At 45.2% G+C, this 17,401-nt stretch overlaps 1 long non-coding RNA gene across 2 annotated transcripts; it reads left to right on the top strand.

The window, feature by feature from the left end:
• Positions 1-9,376: 9,376 nt before the first annotated feature.
• LOC123794047 (uncharacterized) lies at positions 9,377-15,874 on the top strand. 2 transcript variants are annotated; one of them, XR_015723168.1, is made up of 3 exons: positions 9,377-9,560; positions 12,350-12,456; positions 14,148-15,874. It is a non-coding gene; the product is annotated as an uncharacterized LOC123794047 (long non-coding RNA). The 2 variants fall into 2 exon arrangements; XR_006780179.2 differs by having other exon boundaries at positions 12,860-15,874.
• Positions 15,875-17,401: the final 1,527 nt, after the last annotated feature.

Raw genomic sequence — 17,401 nt, 5'->3', positions numbered from 1 at the left:
GTTGGCGAGGATGCAGAGAAAGGGGAACCCTCTTATACTGTTGGTGGGAATGCAAGCTGGTACAGCCATTCTGGAAAACAGTATGGAGGTTCCTCAAAATTTGAAAATAGAGCTACCCTACGATGCAGGAATTGCACTACTAGGGATCTACCCCAAAGATACAAATATAGTGACCCGAAGGGGCACCTGCACCCCAATGTTTTTAGCAGCAATGTCCACAATAGCCAAACTATGGAAAGAGCCAAGGTCCATCGACAAATGAATGGATAAAGAAGATGTGGTATACACACACACACACACACACACACACACACACACAATGGAATATTACTCAGCCATCAAAAATTGAAATCTTGTCATTCGCAATGACATGGACGGAACTAGAGAGTATTATGCTAAGTGAAATGAATCAATCAGAGAAAGACAATTACATGATTTCACTCATATGTGGAATTGAAGAAACAAAACAGAGGAGCATAGGGGAAGGGAGGGAAAAATAAAACAAGATTAAATCAGAGAGAGACAAACTATAAGAAACTCTTAATCATAGGAAATAAACTGAGGGTTGCTGGAGGGGAGGGGGATTGGGGGAAAGGGTTAAGTGGGTGATGGACATTAAGGAGGGCACATGATGTAATGAGCACTGGGTGTTACATAAGATTGATGAGTCACTGAACTCTACCTCTGAAACTACTAATACACTATATGTTAATTAATTGAATTTAAATACAAAAATAAAGAAAAATCCGATACCCATTTCCACTATTTCATATTCTGGTTCAGATATTCTTTTTAATTTTTTATTTTTAGAGAGGGAGAGAGAAATGTGGGGGGGGGAGCGGCAGAGGGAGAGGGAGAGAGAGAATCTTAAGCAGGCTCCAAGCCCAGCACGAAGCCCAAGGCGGGACTCAATCTCTCTGAGATCATGACCTGAGCTGAAATCAAGAGTCAGACACTTAACTGACTGAGCCACCCAGGAGCCCTAGTTCAGATATTCTTCTTCTTTTTTAGATTTTTAAAAAACTTTATTTTTTTATTTAAATTCAAGTTAGTTAACATATAGTGTATTATTAGTTATAAGGATAGAATTTAGTGATTCATCAGTTGCATAGAACACCTAGTGCCCATTACATCAAGTGCCCTCCTTAACGCCCATCACTCAGTTACCCCAACCCCCCACTCACCTCCCCTGGTTTTCAGATATATTTTTTTAAGATTTTATTTATTTATTTGACAGAGAAAGAGACATAGTGAGAGAGAGAGAAGGAGCAGGGGCAGAAGAGAGGGAGAAGCACACAGGGCTCGATCCCAGGACCCAAGCAGAAGGCAGACACTTTACCAACTGAGCCACCCAGGTGCCCTGTTTTCACATATTCTTAATAAAACACACAGAAAATGACTTGAGCCTTAATTTTGATAAATTTAAAAGCAGCAGCAAAATATAAAGGGTAATGTTTTATTAGGTAAAATGTTTTTATTTTTTATTTTATTTTATTGTTTTTAAAGATTTTATTTATTTGAGAGAGAGAGAGAGAACAAGAGAGAGAGCACAAGCAGGGGGAGGGGCTGAGGCAGAGGAAGATGCAAACTCCCTCTGAGCAGGGAGCTGGACATGGGGCTCCATCCCAGGACCCCGGGATCATGACCTGAGCTGAAGGCAGACGCTTAACTGACTGAGCCACCCAGTCACCCAGAAAAAATGTTTTTAAATTGTTAAAAATGTTAATGTAAAGGAGAGATGACTTCAGCCTTGTAGGGATGTTTACTTGTTCCCTATCCTGGCTGGTCCTTTACATATCCGACTTTCTTTCTGGTAAGAAGGTAGATTGTATGAGGGAAGAAAATGTTGTTTCATCTTAAATACAATTGTATGAAGCAGATATTACTGTGGTCTTCATTTTACAGATGAAGACACAGACTCAAAGAAGCCAAGGGCCTTGCCTCCAAGGTCACATGGCTCAGAGTGTATCTCTACTCTCCTATTCAAGCGCTTCTACTTCAGCTAAGGGTTTACTCTTCCTGCATTTGAAATTGATCAGAGGTTGATATTCTTTCTCAGGTCCTAGAAGGGGTCTGGGAAAGACAGTAGTGTTGATGCTGAGAAGCCCTCGGATGGAGAATGTGTGAACAGCAGGTGGCAGCAGTGTCCTTGGAGTCGTGGTTACCCCCGAGTCCTCGGAAAGCAAGGTCTATGCGCACCGCGGAAGGCATAGATCTAAAGCCTGACTTCTGCTCTCTGACCTGTCTCCCAGCCTCCATCCTCCTCCTCCTGAGCCAAGTGGACCATCTGACACTTTTAGGAGGGTGTTTCCCCTTCTCTGCCATGTGATCCCTGAGGAACCAGTGGGGACGATTGGGGAAAATGACCTGAAGTCCTTTACAACGGAAAGGCTCCATCTAGATAATTAATGTCATGGACAGTTGTGTGATCAGGCACGGGCATGTTGCCTTCGCTGTTCCTTGATATCCTGTTCTGTAAAATGGGGATCATATTGGCCACCTGCTTCCCAGGGTCATTGAGATGATTGAAGAAACACGATATATGCAAAGCCTTAGAATAGCATAGTGAACACAACACATGCTACTCATCAGTGCTCTTCTTTGTGGAGGGCTTTATCATTTGCAGTGGGCTTTCATACCAGCATCTCATTCCACCCTCCCTCCATACTTTGAGATGCAGATATCATGTCCATTGCACAGAGAAGGACTCTTAGGTTGAGTCAGAGGAAGTAAAAATTAGCATGAACTTTGAAGTCAGACAGAGGAAGTCAGATTCCTCTGAGGTGTGGGAACACGTCCAAGTTAATTAGTGCTTCAGAGCCTCAGTTTCTTTGTCTGTAAAATGGTGAGAATATTACCTACCTTGTGTTGTTTGTTATGAGGATTAAATAAAACAACATATGAAGTTCTCCAATGTTGTTCTTCTTACATAAGGAACACTTAACATTATTAAAACTATGTCTTAAAAATCAAACATACAGAAAAGTTATACGGAAGGCAAATCACTCACTGTCCCACCACCCAGAAATAGCTGTTATTATTGCTGTGCTTTTTCCCTCGGCGTTTGTATGTAACATGGCTGAGATCACATCATGTGTGTAGAAATAACCTGACCTAAGTGCAGCCCTTAAGAAAGGGGCAGAGGTGCCCCTGGGTGGCTCAGTCGTTAAGTGTCTGCCTTCGGCTCAGGGCGTGATCCCAGGGTCCTGGGATCAAGCCCCGCATCGGGCTCCCTGCTCTGCTGGGAGCCTGCTTCCTTTCCCACTCCCCCTGCTTGTGTTCCCTCTCTCACTGGCTGTGTCTCTCTGTCAAATAAATAAATAAATAATATTTAAAAGAAAGAAAAAAAAGAAAGAAAGAAAGAAAGAAAGAAAGAAAGAAAGAAAGAAAGAAAGAAAGGGGCAGAGCTGGGCTTCTATATCGCGCAGGCTGGCTCCAGGTCAGAGTTGTCCTGTGCCATCACTTCTCTATCCTGCCTCTATAATGTTAAGGCTTACATGACTTCTGAGAAACTGATGAAAAATGTTGAAATGTTTCAAGTCTGAAAATATACACTTACATTCAAAAGCATGTAAAGGAACCAGAAGTAACCAAAACACTCGTATCATATAGTTAAAGGCTGGAATTTGGCCTGGAAAAGTAGTGTTTCATGTGGGGAAAAAATTTTTATTTCTGCACATTTAGGTTTAGCCAACATTTTAGTTGTTAAAATATTACTCTTCAGGCCACCTGGGTGGCTCAGTCGTTAAGCGTCTGCCTTCGGCTCAGGGCGTGATCCCAGGGTCCTGGGATCAAGCCCCACATCGGGCTCCCTGCTCAGTGGGAAGCCTGCTTCTCCCTCTCCCACTCCCCCTGCTTGTGTTCCCTCTCTCACTGTGTATCTCTCTGTCAAATAAATAAAATCTTTAAAAAAAATATTACTCTTCTGGCTGTTATAATTACAATGAGCAACTTTGGTAAAACCAGTAAACTAGTCATTTGACAAATGGATTAAATTGACAAATTGCATGAATTGATCATTCAGTGGCTTAGGTTTGGGGCGCACTCATTTCCGGCAAAGTGGCTTGCGTGTATCGTACATGGAGTAGTGTTTGATACATCAACTTGTTGGGTGAATGAGCACAAGAACGAATGAGTGCACTGGATCTTGCTATAAGCAACGTGATCTTTCCTTCTAAAATTCAATGACTTTTCAATTTCATAACAGCATTTTTTGATAAAACTAGAACAAATAATACCAAAATTTGCATGGAACCACAGAAGAACCTGAACAGCCAAAGCACTCCTGAGAGAGAAGAGCAAAGCTGGAGGCATCACAATTCTGATTTCAAGATATGCTACAAGCTCTGGTAATCAGAACAGTGTGGTGCTGGCACAGAAAGAGACACAGATTGATCCAACAGAGAGACCCCGGAAATAAACCCATGATTATATGGCCAATTAATCTATGACAAAGGAGGCAAGAATATAAATGGAGGAAAAACAGTCTCTTCAATAAACGGTGCTGGGAAAACTGGACAGCTACACGCAAAAAAATGAAACTGGACCACTTTCTTACACCATATACAAAAATAAACTCAAGATGGATTAAAGATCTAAATGTGAGACCTGACACTATAAAAATCCTACAAGAGGACACAGGCAGTAATTTCTCTGACATTGGCTGTAGCAATTTTCCTAGCTATGTCTCCTAAGGCAAGGGAAACAAAAGCTAAAATAAACTATTGGGACTACATCAAAATAAAAAGCTTTTGCCTAGCAGAAGAAACCATGGAAAAACAAAGACAACCTACTGAATGGGAGAAGATATTTGCTAATGATATTTTTGTTAAGGAGTTAATATCCAAATTACATAAAGAACTTAGACAACTCAACACCAAAAAAGCAATCCTATTAAAAGACAGGCAGAGGATCTGAATAGACATTTTTCCAAAGAAGACATACACACGGCCAACAGACACATGAAAAGATGCTCAAAATCACTAATCATCAGGGAAATAATAGTTAAAACTACGATGAGATATCACCTTATATCAGTTAAAATGGCTAAAATAAAAAAGATAAGAAAGAACAAGTGTTGGTGAGGATGTGGAGAGAAAAGAAGCCTTGTACACTGTTGGGAAACAGGATGGAAATTCCTCAAAAAATGACAAATAGAACTACCATATGATCTGATAATTCCACTACTGGGTAGTTATCCAGGGAAACCAAAAACACTAACTCAAAAAGATGTATGCACCCCTGTGATTATTGTAGCATTATTTACAATAGCCAAGACATGGAAGCAGCCCAAGGGTCCATCAACAGATGAATGGGTAAAGAAAATGTGGTGTAGATATACAGTGGAATATTACACAGCCATCAAAAGGATGAGATCGTGTCATTTGAGACAACATGGACGCACCTAGTGGGTATCATGCTAAGTGAAAGACTGAGAAAGACAAATACCATATGATTCCACTTATGAGTGGAATCTAAATTTAGAAAAAGCCAAATAAACAAATGAAAGCAGAATCCGAGAACAAACTGAGGGTTCCCAGAGGGAGGTGTCAAGGGCTGGCAAAATGGGTGAAGGAGAATGGTAGGTACGGTTTTCCGGTTATGGAATGACTAAGGAATAAGTAGGCGCAGCATAAAGAATACAGTCAGTGATATCGTAATAGTGATGTAATGGGACAGCTGATCGCTAGACTTGTGGTGAGCACAGCATACTGTTAGAGTTGTTGAATCACTGTGTGGCACACCTGAAACTAATGTAACATTGTGTGTCCTCTAGACTCATATTAAAGATGGGAGAGACAGATCAGATTTGTGGTTACAAGAGGCAGAAGAAGGAGAGAAGGAAATGGGATGGTGGTCAGAAGGTACAAACTCCCAGTGATCAGATGAGGAAGTACTGGACATGTCCTGTCCAGCACGATGACCAGAACTGACACTGCTGTATGAGGAGCAGGGAAGCTGTTAACAGAATCAATCCTAGGAGTTCCTAAGGAGGAAATCTTTTTCCTTTTTTCTTTTCATCTTATTGTATCTATATGAGACAGTGGCGGTTAGCCAAACCTACTGTGGTCATGTCACAATATATGTGAATCAAACCATCACACTGTATGTCTTAAATGTATACAGTGATATATGGCATTGTTTCTCAATAAAACTGGAAAATAAAAAGTTTAAAATGAAATCACACACACACACACACACACACACACACACTCAATGACTTTACATGATGTCAGCATTTTAAGAGCCTTGAGATTTTCCTGAGACAGAAATTCTGGTTCTAGAATTTGGGTATACCCCTACTCTAAATCCATGCTCCTGGCCTGGTTGGCTGCTTGGCATTGGCCGGTGCGTCCCAGGGGTCCAGGGTCAAAGCCCACACACTTTGAAGTCAGAAGAACCAAGTTCCAACCTCACTCAGCTCACCCACTCATCAGCCCCGGAACACTGGCCAGCCAGTTCACCCTTGAGCTGTTTCCTCATCGATCAAATGGGCATAGTTCTGATGCCTGCCGCCTCCCTTATTTCTGGCATCACTGTCAAAATCAGACAAAATACGTACATGTTCTCTGGGAGCAGGGGAGTGCTAGATGAATGTGAGCTCATTATTGTGAGGCCATTGGGCCTCAGGGTCCGAGGAGCATGAGGAAGGGGTGGGATCTCCCTGGGGGGAAGGGCCTGGCCTCTGGAGGAGGTCCACTCCTCCGCTTTGCTCTTTGGCCTCAGCCGTCCTGGTCACTGACAGCAGTGGCGAGAGACACGCAGGCCGTTAAACTGCCCCGTGCAGGCCCCTGTCAGTGAAGAGCAAACCAACAGCAGCAGCCTCCTAACCAGCGCCTCGTCCCAGGACACTTCGGGCTGGGGTTGTCTGCGCAGAGCCACTGAAGGAAGGGTGAGGAGAGCAGCCTGGCCTCTCCCACAGTCACTCCTGGGCTTGTGAGGCTCAGCTGCCGAGGCCCCCCGGTCTGGCCTCTCCCTCTCCACGACGCCCAGCTCTGAAGCCAGCCTGCCGGTGTTCGGAGCGAGTGAATACTGGCCCCCTTTGCTGCCTCGCAGAAAGCAAGCTACCGTCAAGGAAAGCTGGCTGGGGAGGGCCGGGGACAGGACAGAACGCAGCTGGGTGGGACAAGACAGCCTGGGACACCAAAGACAAAAAACTGGTGGGCGGGGAGGGAAAGGCTGGAGAGCCCGGTTTCTTTTCTCCTCCCTCTTCTCAAGTGTAAGAGTGAATGAGGGGAGAAGGGCATTCGTCAAAGGGAAAACAGCGACCAGGGTCCACTGTCAGAGCTTACACGGGAGACGGGACGTTCCCACTGCCATCAGGAGACCTACCACCACTCAGTGATGCTGCAGGCCAGACACTCCCCGCAGTGCCTCGTCTCACACCCAGGCCGCCTGACCTGTGCCGGCCTCTTACCACTAGCCAAGGAGGAACATATCACCTACTCAGTCTGGTTTACTTTCTCTGTCGTGACTTAGATTCACCATGGCAGAGACTCAGCCTAGCAGTTCACTCTACCTGTAAGGTACTTCTTTCCAGAAAGCTTCACTCCCACCGTCTGAAATCTCACACCCTGGAATCGCCCGTCAGGGTTTGTGCACAGTTGGACTTGGCACGGAAATGTTTTGAGCTTATTCAATGCAGTTATTATCTGATACCCATCTTAGCCCTCAGAGATCTGGTTCAACTTGGCCCGAACCCCAATTCCAGGGCCTGTGACCAGGGCTGGTTTTAGACCATAACAGGCCCCAGGGCCTTTCAATCAATTATGGAATTCACATTCCACATCATATCAAACACATCAGAATACACTCATATTTCACATTAAACACAACATTTTTGCATAGCAGAAAAAATCAAAACGAATTCTGCTTTTGAAATTTCGTAGCTACTAGTCATCCATTTACTATATGACCGTGATTTCTAAGCTGTCATCACACACGCACAGGAAATTTTATGGAGTGAGAAAAGTCAAACCACAGCATTATTTCCAAATATGAAGGATTTAGAAACACAAAATTTAAAAATGCAGTTGACATAGTCATGTTTTATAGATGTTCAATTAAAATACTTTCCATTGTATGCTTTTCTTTTCTTTTTTTTAAGATTTTATTTACTTATTCGACAGAGATAGAGACAGCCAGAGAGAGAGGAAACACAAGCAGGGAGAGTGGGAGAGGAAGAAGCAGGCTCCCAGCGGAGGAGCCCAGAATGCTGGGATCACACCCTGAGCCGAAGGCAGACACTTAACAACTGAGCCACCCAGGCGCCCCTCCATTTTATACTTTTCTCCTTGTTTTAGATCCGTTCATTGTTTTTCTCATCTCACATGTTTTCACAGGCCTTTGAAAACTGTTCCTCTGTTAGAGGCCCTGTGCCAGTGGGGCCCGCACACCAGATGACCCTGCTTGAGGTTGTGAAAAGCCCTTCCCGAGATTTTGGCCTGTCCCTCACCTCCTTACTAGCCTCTTTCTGCTCCCTTGCTCTTGCATATCTCATGCATATGTCTTGCTCATGCTTTGGTTTCAGTGGGTACCAAACTGGTCACAAGGCTCAGTTTCTTCCCTGTTTCTTATAAAAGACTACCAAGAGGTGACTCTTGGCGGAATCCGGGTCAGGGCTGGTCACCAGAAAGACCAAGGATAATCAGGAGCTTAGAGCTTTCAGCCTCAACCCCCTTTCTCTGGAGAGGACACGGGGGCTGGGAATGGTGTTAATAATCAACCATGCCTACATGAGGAAGCCTCCGTAACAATTCCAACAATACCGGGTTCGGGGAGCTTCTGTGTTGGTGAACACACCCACGTGCTGGGATGGTGGCCAAGTCCACCTCCACAGGCACAGAAGGTCCTGGGCTCAGGACTCTTCTGGATCTTGTCCTGTGTATCTCTTCATCTGGCTGTTCATTCATTACCTTTACTGCATCCTTTATAATAAACTGGTAAGACCTAACTGTTTCCCTGATTTCTGTGAGCCATTCTAGCGAATTATTGAACCCGAGGAGGGGTCATGGGAACTCTGACTTCTAGCCAGTTGGTGAGAAGGACAGGTGACAGCCTGGGACTTGTGATTGGTGCCTTAAGTGGGGCAGTCTCATGGGATTGAGCCTTGAACCTGTGGCATCTGATGCTAACTCCAGGTAGATAGTGTCAGGACCGAACTGAACTATAGGACACCTGGGCTAGCGTTGGGGAAAAGCCTCAAGTGTGGGAAAGCCACACATCTGATGTCAGAAGTGTTGCGAGTATGGTAGTACTTTGATTTTATGATTCTGGGCAAATTCAAAGGTTCTTCACATCAGGAAGAGATTGAGGATTCTTTGTTTAAAGGTATTTCATGACATCTAACACATTACGCTATGAAAACAGGGAGATGGAAAAATTCACCGGTGCAGGCAGAATGAAAGCCTGCTGTTTTCCATTAACTCCCTTCAGCTCACATCCTGAAGGTGGAGCTGACTTTTGAACTGCTCCCCAGCAATCCAGAGTGTGGCCTGAAGACTCCCACGCTGCTACCACTCTGCGAATTCTCCTACAGTACTCGGCTGAGGCACTCTAAGGTAAGAAGGGAAAATGGAGCTTCAAGGCTTATACTGGTAAGACCAACAGACCCCTCTGGCAAATCCAGGAAAACCTAGAATTCCAGAGAGCCAAGGGAAATCACAACTTTCAGACTGGGATCAAACTTTATCAGCTCTCCTAACTGGGAGGTGATGTCTAGCTTGAAAATCCCTGTGCTGCCAACACAACCCAAGTTCACTTTCCTTGAAATTGAGTAGCTGCAAAACTAGAAGTTTGGGGAGAGAGCACCTGCAGGGATGTGGGGGCCCAAACAACAATCCCATCTTTACGGATAAGCTTGAGGGTGGGGTGGGGGACAATGGGAGATATACCAATTCTGGAATTCCTATCCTTGTTTTGTTCCTGTCCTGTCCTCCCTACTTCCCCCTCCCTCTCCTGGCCTGCCAACACACACACGCGCACGCACACGCACGCACGCGCACACGCACATACACACACGCGCACACACACGCACACACGCACGCACATACACACGCACACGCACATACGCGCACACGCACACACACGCGCGCACACGCACACACGCACGCACACACACGCACGTACACGCACACGCACATACACACACGCGCACACATACACGCACATACACACGCACATACACGCACGCGCACACACACGCACATACACACGCACATACACGCACGCGCACACACACACGCACATACACGCAGACGCACGTACGCACACACGCACACGCACGCAGACGCACGCAGACGCACGCACACACACGCACGCACACGCACACACACGCACACGCACACACACCCTTACAGTATGGAAATCATTTAGCTGCAGCCAGATGATTTCCCAGGCATACTGCTGGGAGTACCTGGAGTAAATCACTTCCTTCTCTACCCCTGGGAAGGTCGCTCTCTTGCTTGAATCCTAATTCAAACAGTCTGCCTCCAGTGAGCTGAGACGGAGATGAAGCATGGGGTGCATTGGCACCGAGCAAAGAGAAAAGAGAAGATAAAGAGAAGGTGCCTCTGGGACAATGCGGTGCCTGCTTCAGACAAACCTGACTGCCAAAACTCAGAGAGACGACGTTTTCATTTCTCTAAACCAAAATAATTATTTTAAGTAGAAATATAAGAAATATTCTGAAATATGATTTTAGGGGCGCCTGGGTGGCTCAGTCCGTTAAGCATCTGCCTTTGGCTCAGGTCATGATTCCAGGGTCCTGGGATCTAGTCCCACATAGGGCTCCCTGCTCAGCGGGGAGCCTGCTTCTCCCTCTTCCTCTGCCCCTCCCCCTGCTCATGCTCTCTCTCACAAATAAATAAAATCTTTAAAAAATTATTTTATCCATAAGATTTCTATTTACACAAAACTTCCTGGGGACCTATGTATCTCATAAAAGGAGTATTACTTCCTCACTAGATTATATCTAGTGATTTCATCAAAACTATTGGAACAAGCTGATGCTGATGGGTTAAGTACAAGAGCCTCCCTCTGGAGTACACAGTTAGCAACTCTTTTCTGTAAAAAGCCAGACAGTAAATATTTTAGACGTTTGGACCATAAGTCTGTTATGACTACTCAGCTCCGTAGCTGTAGCAAAAAAGCAGCCCTAGACATCACATAAATGAACGGATGTGAGTGTTCCAATAAAACTTTATAAACAAGGAAATGTCAATCTCATATACTTTTCACCTATCATGAACTATTACTCTTCTTCTGACTTTTTTTCAACCATTAAAAAATTTAAAAACTGCTCTTAGCTCTCGGGTTGTACAAAAACAGGTGGTGGGTTGAATTGGCCTGGCTTATAAAATTCCATAGGCCCATAGATGATAATTTGCCTGGTTTATAAAATTCCCAGGACAAAGACACAATGAAGGTAAAGTTTTGTTTTCGCTTAATGTAATCCTTTCCTTGTGGTTCTGGTATTTTATTTCATTATTTATTTATAAAAGAGATTTATTTATTAGAAAGACAGAGAGCAAGCACACAAGTGGAGGGGAGGGGCAGAGGGAGAGAGAGAATCTCAAGTGGACTCCCTGCTGAGCGTGAAGCCTGACCTGGGGCTGCAGCTCACGACCAGATCACAACCCAAGCCTAAACCAAGATGCTTAACCAGTTGAGCCACCCAGACACCCCTGGTTCTGGCATTTTTTAGAATTTTATTTTAAAGATTTTATTTATTCATTTTAGAGAGACGGAGTGGGGAAGGGGCAGAGCAAGAGGGAGAAGGAGTCTCAAGCAGACTCTGTGCTGAGTGCAGAGCCTGACTCGGGGCTTGATCTCACGACCCTAAGATCACGACCGAGCCGAAACCAAGAGATCAGTCACACAACTGACAGAGCTACCCAGGCGCCCCCGTTGCAGTATTTTAACATAAGACAAGTGGGTAAAGGAAAACGAAAGTCAAAGGAACAAACTATTAGCACCGGAATTTCAAGAAGAATAAAGAAAAATATTTTGAAGGTCTCTCATCTGACACTTTGTAAAACAAGTACTGACTTTACCTTCAGACAGAATGGACTTCACCTCTGTCAAATTCAGCAGACTTCTCTTGATCTCTATTATATTCTAGGCGCACATTAAGTGCAAAGGCCGTGAAAACACAGCGCCTGCCCTCTGACAGGGGCAACTGCTCATCAAAGGTCCTTTCTATTTAGTAATAGTATCCAGTCACTCACTGAACACCTGCTCCACGCTAGGTCCTGGATTAGGCGCCAGATCTTCCAAGATAAATAAATTCTGAAGTTTATAGTGACTTTCTTCACTGCTTTCACTTAGTTCTTATCTTATTTTCTTGAAGGAAAACCAGAGGCACAGAGGGTCTAGCTGCTGTCCCAGATGGGATTTCAAAGTGGGAAACCAGAGCATGACCTGTACCTGCTTTCGCAGGGCTGGCACCAGGGGAAGGTGAGTGAAGCCTCCAGGGCACGGAGGTCAAGGAGGCCTCACACACAAGTACTGCATGACCTTGAGAGTAAGCACCTCCTCAAATCTTGCACCCAGTGCCTCACTTGCCTCACGCTAGTCCTGGCTGGTGCCCTAGCTTCCCCAAAGGCCAGCTGCGGTCCTGGGGGGGCTGGAATGGGCTTTGATGGGTCTGGGTGACCTCGTGTTCATATCCCCTTCCTGAGATGCCCCAACTTCCTGGTGAGGAAATCCTTTCTCATGGCATAGACTTGTGGAACTCCCCGCTGGCCTCACCCCCAGAGCCTATGTTGGTGTGAGGCCCTGAGCATGGTGTGTGAACTGTGTCTGCACTGCGGCTTCTGAGCCAAATGAGTTGTTTTCTGTTTCTTCTCACCATCCACAGGACATCTATAGTCTCTCTGAGTAATGTTACAGTGTTACATTCCAAGTCGTACCTCAGAGCCAACCGTGGTTCACAGACCAGCGGCCTTGGCATCACCTGGAGCTGGTGAGAAATACAGACCCTCTGGCCTGCCTCAGACCACAGCCAGAATCTGCATTTGGACGAGGTTCCACGTGATTCCTGTGTTCATTTAAATGTGGGAAGTGCTAATGGACACTTTCCCCCCATCCTCCTGCCACTGAGTCCCTTTAGGCTTCACAGTCACAAAGGCCAGGGAAAGGGCCTTCCTGGGAAACACATAACTTGCTGAAACTCTGGAAGGCGCAGGGCTGGCCCTCCCCTTCCCAGATGGGCTTGCTCCCTGAGGAATCCTCAGCCCAGGGCTCCTTAGACACACTCATGCGGTCTCTAGTTGATGGCTGATACTAAAATAAAAGAAAAAAATAGGCACTGACCTCAGAAAATGGTGATAGTGTCACCCTTTGAATAAGCCTCTCTCCAGGGAAGCTCCTCCCTTTTAAAAGTTTGGGGTAGTGGGGGCAGGAGACTCAGGAAGCTACTTCGAAGAGTGATGTTTCCCTACAAAGTCCCTCAGGCTAACACGGGATGGTGGGGGCTGGCGGTGGTTCTCTCCGAGAAGGCACCTGTTCTACCTTTTAGGATGGGTCAGGAATGAAGAAAGGGCATTAACAGCCCTACTATTTACTGATAGCCTGTCCTGTGGCCTGGACACATTTTACCTTTTATTCTTTAACATAACCATAAAGGATAGGCTTTCACAGAAGAGGAAGAAACTGAAATTCAGAGAGGCCAAGCAACTTGCCTCAAGTTTCCCCGTTGTTAGCTGGGAAGAATCAGGGATAGAACCAGGTTTTGTCAGTGTTGCAGACTCACAAAAACCCATGAAACATAACATGTAAGATGTAACTGTGGTTGGCGTTTGTCCTGTGTGGGTAGTGGTGGTGGCAGTGACGATGGCTCTGGGTGTGGGCGTGTGTGAGCGTGTGCTGGGGGAAGGTGGGATGGAGTCCTTGGGAGAGTCAAGGACACAGTGAGAAGGTTGCAGAGGAACCCAGCTCCTCTTCGTGGGATATGCAGTCCGCTTATGACACCATTTACACATTTATAATTCGAAATAAAATATCACTGTAGACTAAGTGGAAATAGACCAAGGACGTTCAGATTTTTGTAATGAAGAATTCATCAGTGCTTTTTTGGGGGGAAATATAAAATATTAAATTCTATCTCCTTTTTCTTTTGGGTGTTCTTCTTTTGCTGATGCACTCAGGACCCATCCTTGTAGGACCCATCTTAATACCAGCGCTGAGGCCAAGAGATGCTCGCCCAGTATCTGGAGGTGGTGCTTCCTCGACTTGGAAGACCAGTTGCATGCCTCATTGTTAGGGAGGTGGAGAGGCTGCAAACCTAAGTGAGTCACTGCTCTAAGGATTTCTGGAGTGCTTGCTCTCCCCATTCCTGGGCTCTGAGTCAAGAATGTAACTGAGCCCCAGACAATAGGGTGTGAAAGGAAAGATGTTCCCTAGTGTCAGATAACCAGGCCAACCTGACCCAGAAGCACAGAGCAGGTGCTTGGCTTTAGTTCCTGGTGCTGGCTGGGTCCCTGCACCCTGCCCCACACCCCACACCTCTCTAGACAAAAGCCACGGCTAAGAAGCTTGGGCTCCTGCCTCCTCCCACATATCTAGGATCCACTCCTAACAAGAACAGCCTGCTTCCTCCTGCCAACCCTTCTTTCAAGGCAGGAACTGCATCCAAACAGAGGAAACCAGGAAGCAGGACCTCAGATGTGAAGGATTTCACCAGAGGATGAAGGTATTTTATCGTCTGAAGAAAACTTTCAAGTGCCCTAAGTAACCTTCTAGTGTCTGAGAGTAAGATCAACAACCAGGTGAGCTGGGTTTTCAGAGTGTTATTGAGAAGTCCCCAGGAAACCAGACCCTGGAGGCAAACTCCCATCTTGCTCTGGTGGAGACGCAGGACCTGGGTGCTCTCTTCTGGATGCCACGGAAGACGTGACTCCAAGAGCTGGTGATGGTTGGTCGATCCCTTGGTCACTGAGGGTCTACTCAGGCCCCCCCCTCCCCACTGGAGAGGGGCTGTTCTGTTTCCCAACACTGGATTTGAGTCCTGAAGGGCCACGAAGCCTTGCCTCCTTGTGACTTCAGGGGGAAGAACTCATTGAACTTTCTGGCCCTGAACCATCCTGACGGGCATCAGAGGCAGCCTCACAGGTGAGTATGGAAGGGACAGGGGCAGCCTTTCCTTTGAAGCCTGGGGAGAGTGGCTACAGGGGCTAATTGCAAGGACACGAGACTCCGGTGTGTTTCAGGGACGATAATGCAACAAAAGAACTTGTCCCTCACGAAGTTTTTGTATCAGGCACTGTATTAACAACTTGACACACATTATCTTCTTTAGTCATGACCTTAGTGCAGCTACTATTAACATCACCTCCATTTTGCAGACGGAAAAGTTAAGTAGCTTACTCAACGTCACACAACCAAAGGTGGCCTTCCAGTTCTGCTCTAACGTCCAAGCCTGGGAGTGTAACCACTGTCCTAGGCTGCGTCCTCTGTAATGCAGCTGGAGCTGCTACCCTCCGACACTGTCCGTTATCAATAAGGAAGGGCCTTCCTAAGCCTGAAGCAAGAATGGCCCCGGACGGCGCCTCTGAGTCCACACACCCGTTGTTCACTTTTATCCGTTCTGGGTCTCGACATGGGGTATAGGAAAGAGCAGGGTAACTCCTGTGAGAGCAGTGCTCAAAGTTCAAGTTTCCGTGTTTTTGTTGGCAGGAGGAGATTGGGGAGAAACCGAGATCACATGTGGCGCTAGATTTCTTAAAATTCTCTGTTTCAACCAGTTTGGGAAGTGTTTGTTTTGTTTCTTTTTTAAGAACTCAAAGTTTGGAACCCAAATGGGCTGTCTAGTCCTGGCTACAGCATTATAGTTAGGGTATGCCTGTGCTTAAAAAGAAACAGCTTTTTTTTTTTTCTCCCTTGTAGGTGTATGTTTTCATGTCCCATCAGTCAAGAAATATCCAAAATTATAATGAATTTATCAGTTCTAGTTAGGAAAGCAAAAAAAAAAAAAATCAGAAACATTCCAAATGATCAAAAATAGAATAACCAATTATGGCACATTAACCAGATGGAATTGCACATAATAATACCATGAAGGCTAGGGTAGCACCATACGAAATAGATACCTATGCAAACATTTTTGGATAAAATATATGAAGTTTTGAATAAAAAGCCCTAAATATACACATAGGCAAAACATATGAAAAATAACTATTTTTAAAAGTGGTGGTGAGATTATGAATGACTTTTCCTTTACTAATTTTCTCATAATTTACTAATTTCTCATAACAATATGTGACAAATGAAACACTCAAAGTGTATACAATTCTATGGTGGGGTGTGCCTGGCTTATTTAGCTTGCAACCTTGTATCCAAATACGGCAGAGCTTTTCACTTGAACTTGCCAATTCCTGCATGAAATTTACATATTCCTTTAACTACATATTAACTACATCCATCGCTGTTATAGAAATTAGGATTAATTCTTTGGGTTAGAGTCACCCACATTTAATTCCGCCATATTAATCCCTAGCACTTATCTTTTTGCATAGGAACCAAAACTAGAAAAGCAAAAGCACTCCGGACCCCCAGCGGGTTCCTATAAATACAGTAGCGAAACTCAATGTTCTCTCACACACCACCTCACTTTTCATCTTTCCATGAAAGCTGGAAAATGAATTATCTGCAGATGCCCAGGGCCCCTAACCTATTAGTAAGGTTGAAGTCTGAAGGTTCAAGACCAGTAGATCAGCCCACTGTGTTCTCTAAGGGCTACAAGAAAGAGTGCTGGGGAATCTTTCCACGGACGAAGGGAGTGTTCATGGCATCTCGTGTCCATTTGCTTTTCCAGGAATCCCTGCAAATTTCCCTACTGGCATAGAATGCTGTTTATAGTCTCTAAGAGTCTATGTATTTATTTATTTATACTCCACTGTTTGCTCTAAAGATTGAGAGATGCTCTAGGATAAAAGCAAAGGTATGGTAAGACCAACACCAAAGATTAATTTAAAATAGTTAAACAGCATAAAATGAAGACTGGGAAGGTGGGTAAGAAGGGAGAACTTTTCGGTTAAAGTCTGGTAGAAGAAAACTACGGTGAAGAACAAAATGCTTGGTGGCCTGAGTAAAGAGCAAAACCAAGGCATCTGTAAACGAACACAAGTCTTGTTTCTAAGGTTTGAGAGGTCAGGTGAGTCGTGAACTGCCCGTGACGAGAGTCCTTCTAAGAAAACGATCCAGCAGGCCCAGGAGGGTCTCTTCGCTGGTTTTAGATGGTTAACAATCTTCTGGGAAGGAGGCATAATGCCTGTTTTCAACGTACTCCTATAACATTTACTCTCCATTTGCCCTGTAATCACATCCTGTTATTTTTAAACGTGTGTGCATTGCTTCTTCTATAGAGTATGACGGCAAGACGTCTATTTTCTGCTCTTTCTAT

The sequence above is a fragment of the Ursus americanus genome, chromosome 36 (genome assembly GCF_024610735.1).
Source record: "Ursus americanus isolate L20-20 chromosome 36, mUrsAme1.1.p, whole genome shotgun sequence".
Lineage (NCBI taxonomy): Eukaryota > Metazoa > Chordata > Mammalia > Carnivora > Ursidae > Ursus > Ursus americanus.
Note: the sequence above shows the minus strand (reverse complement) of the source record. Positions and strands in the feature narration are given on the sequence as shown.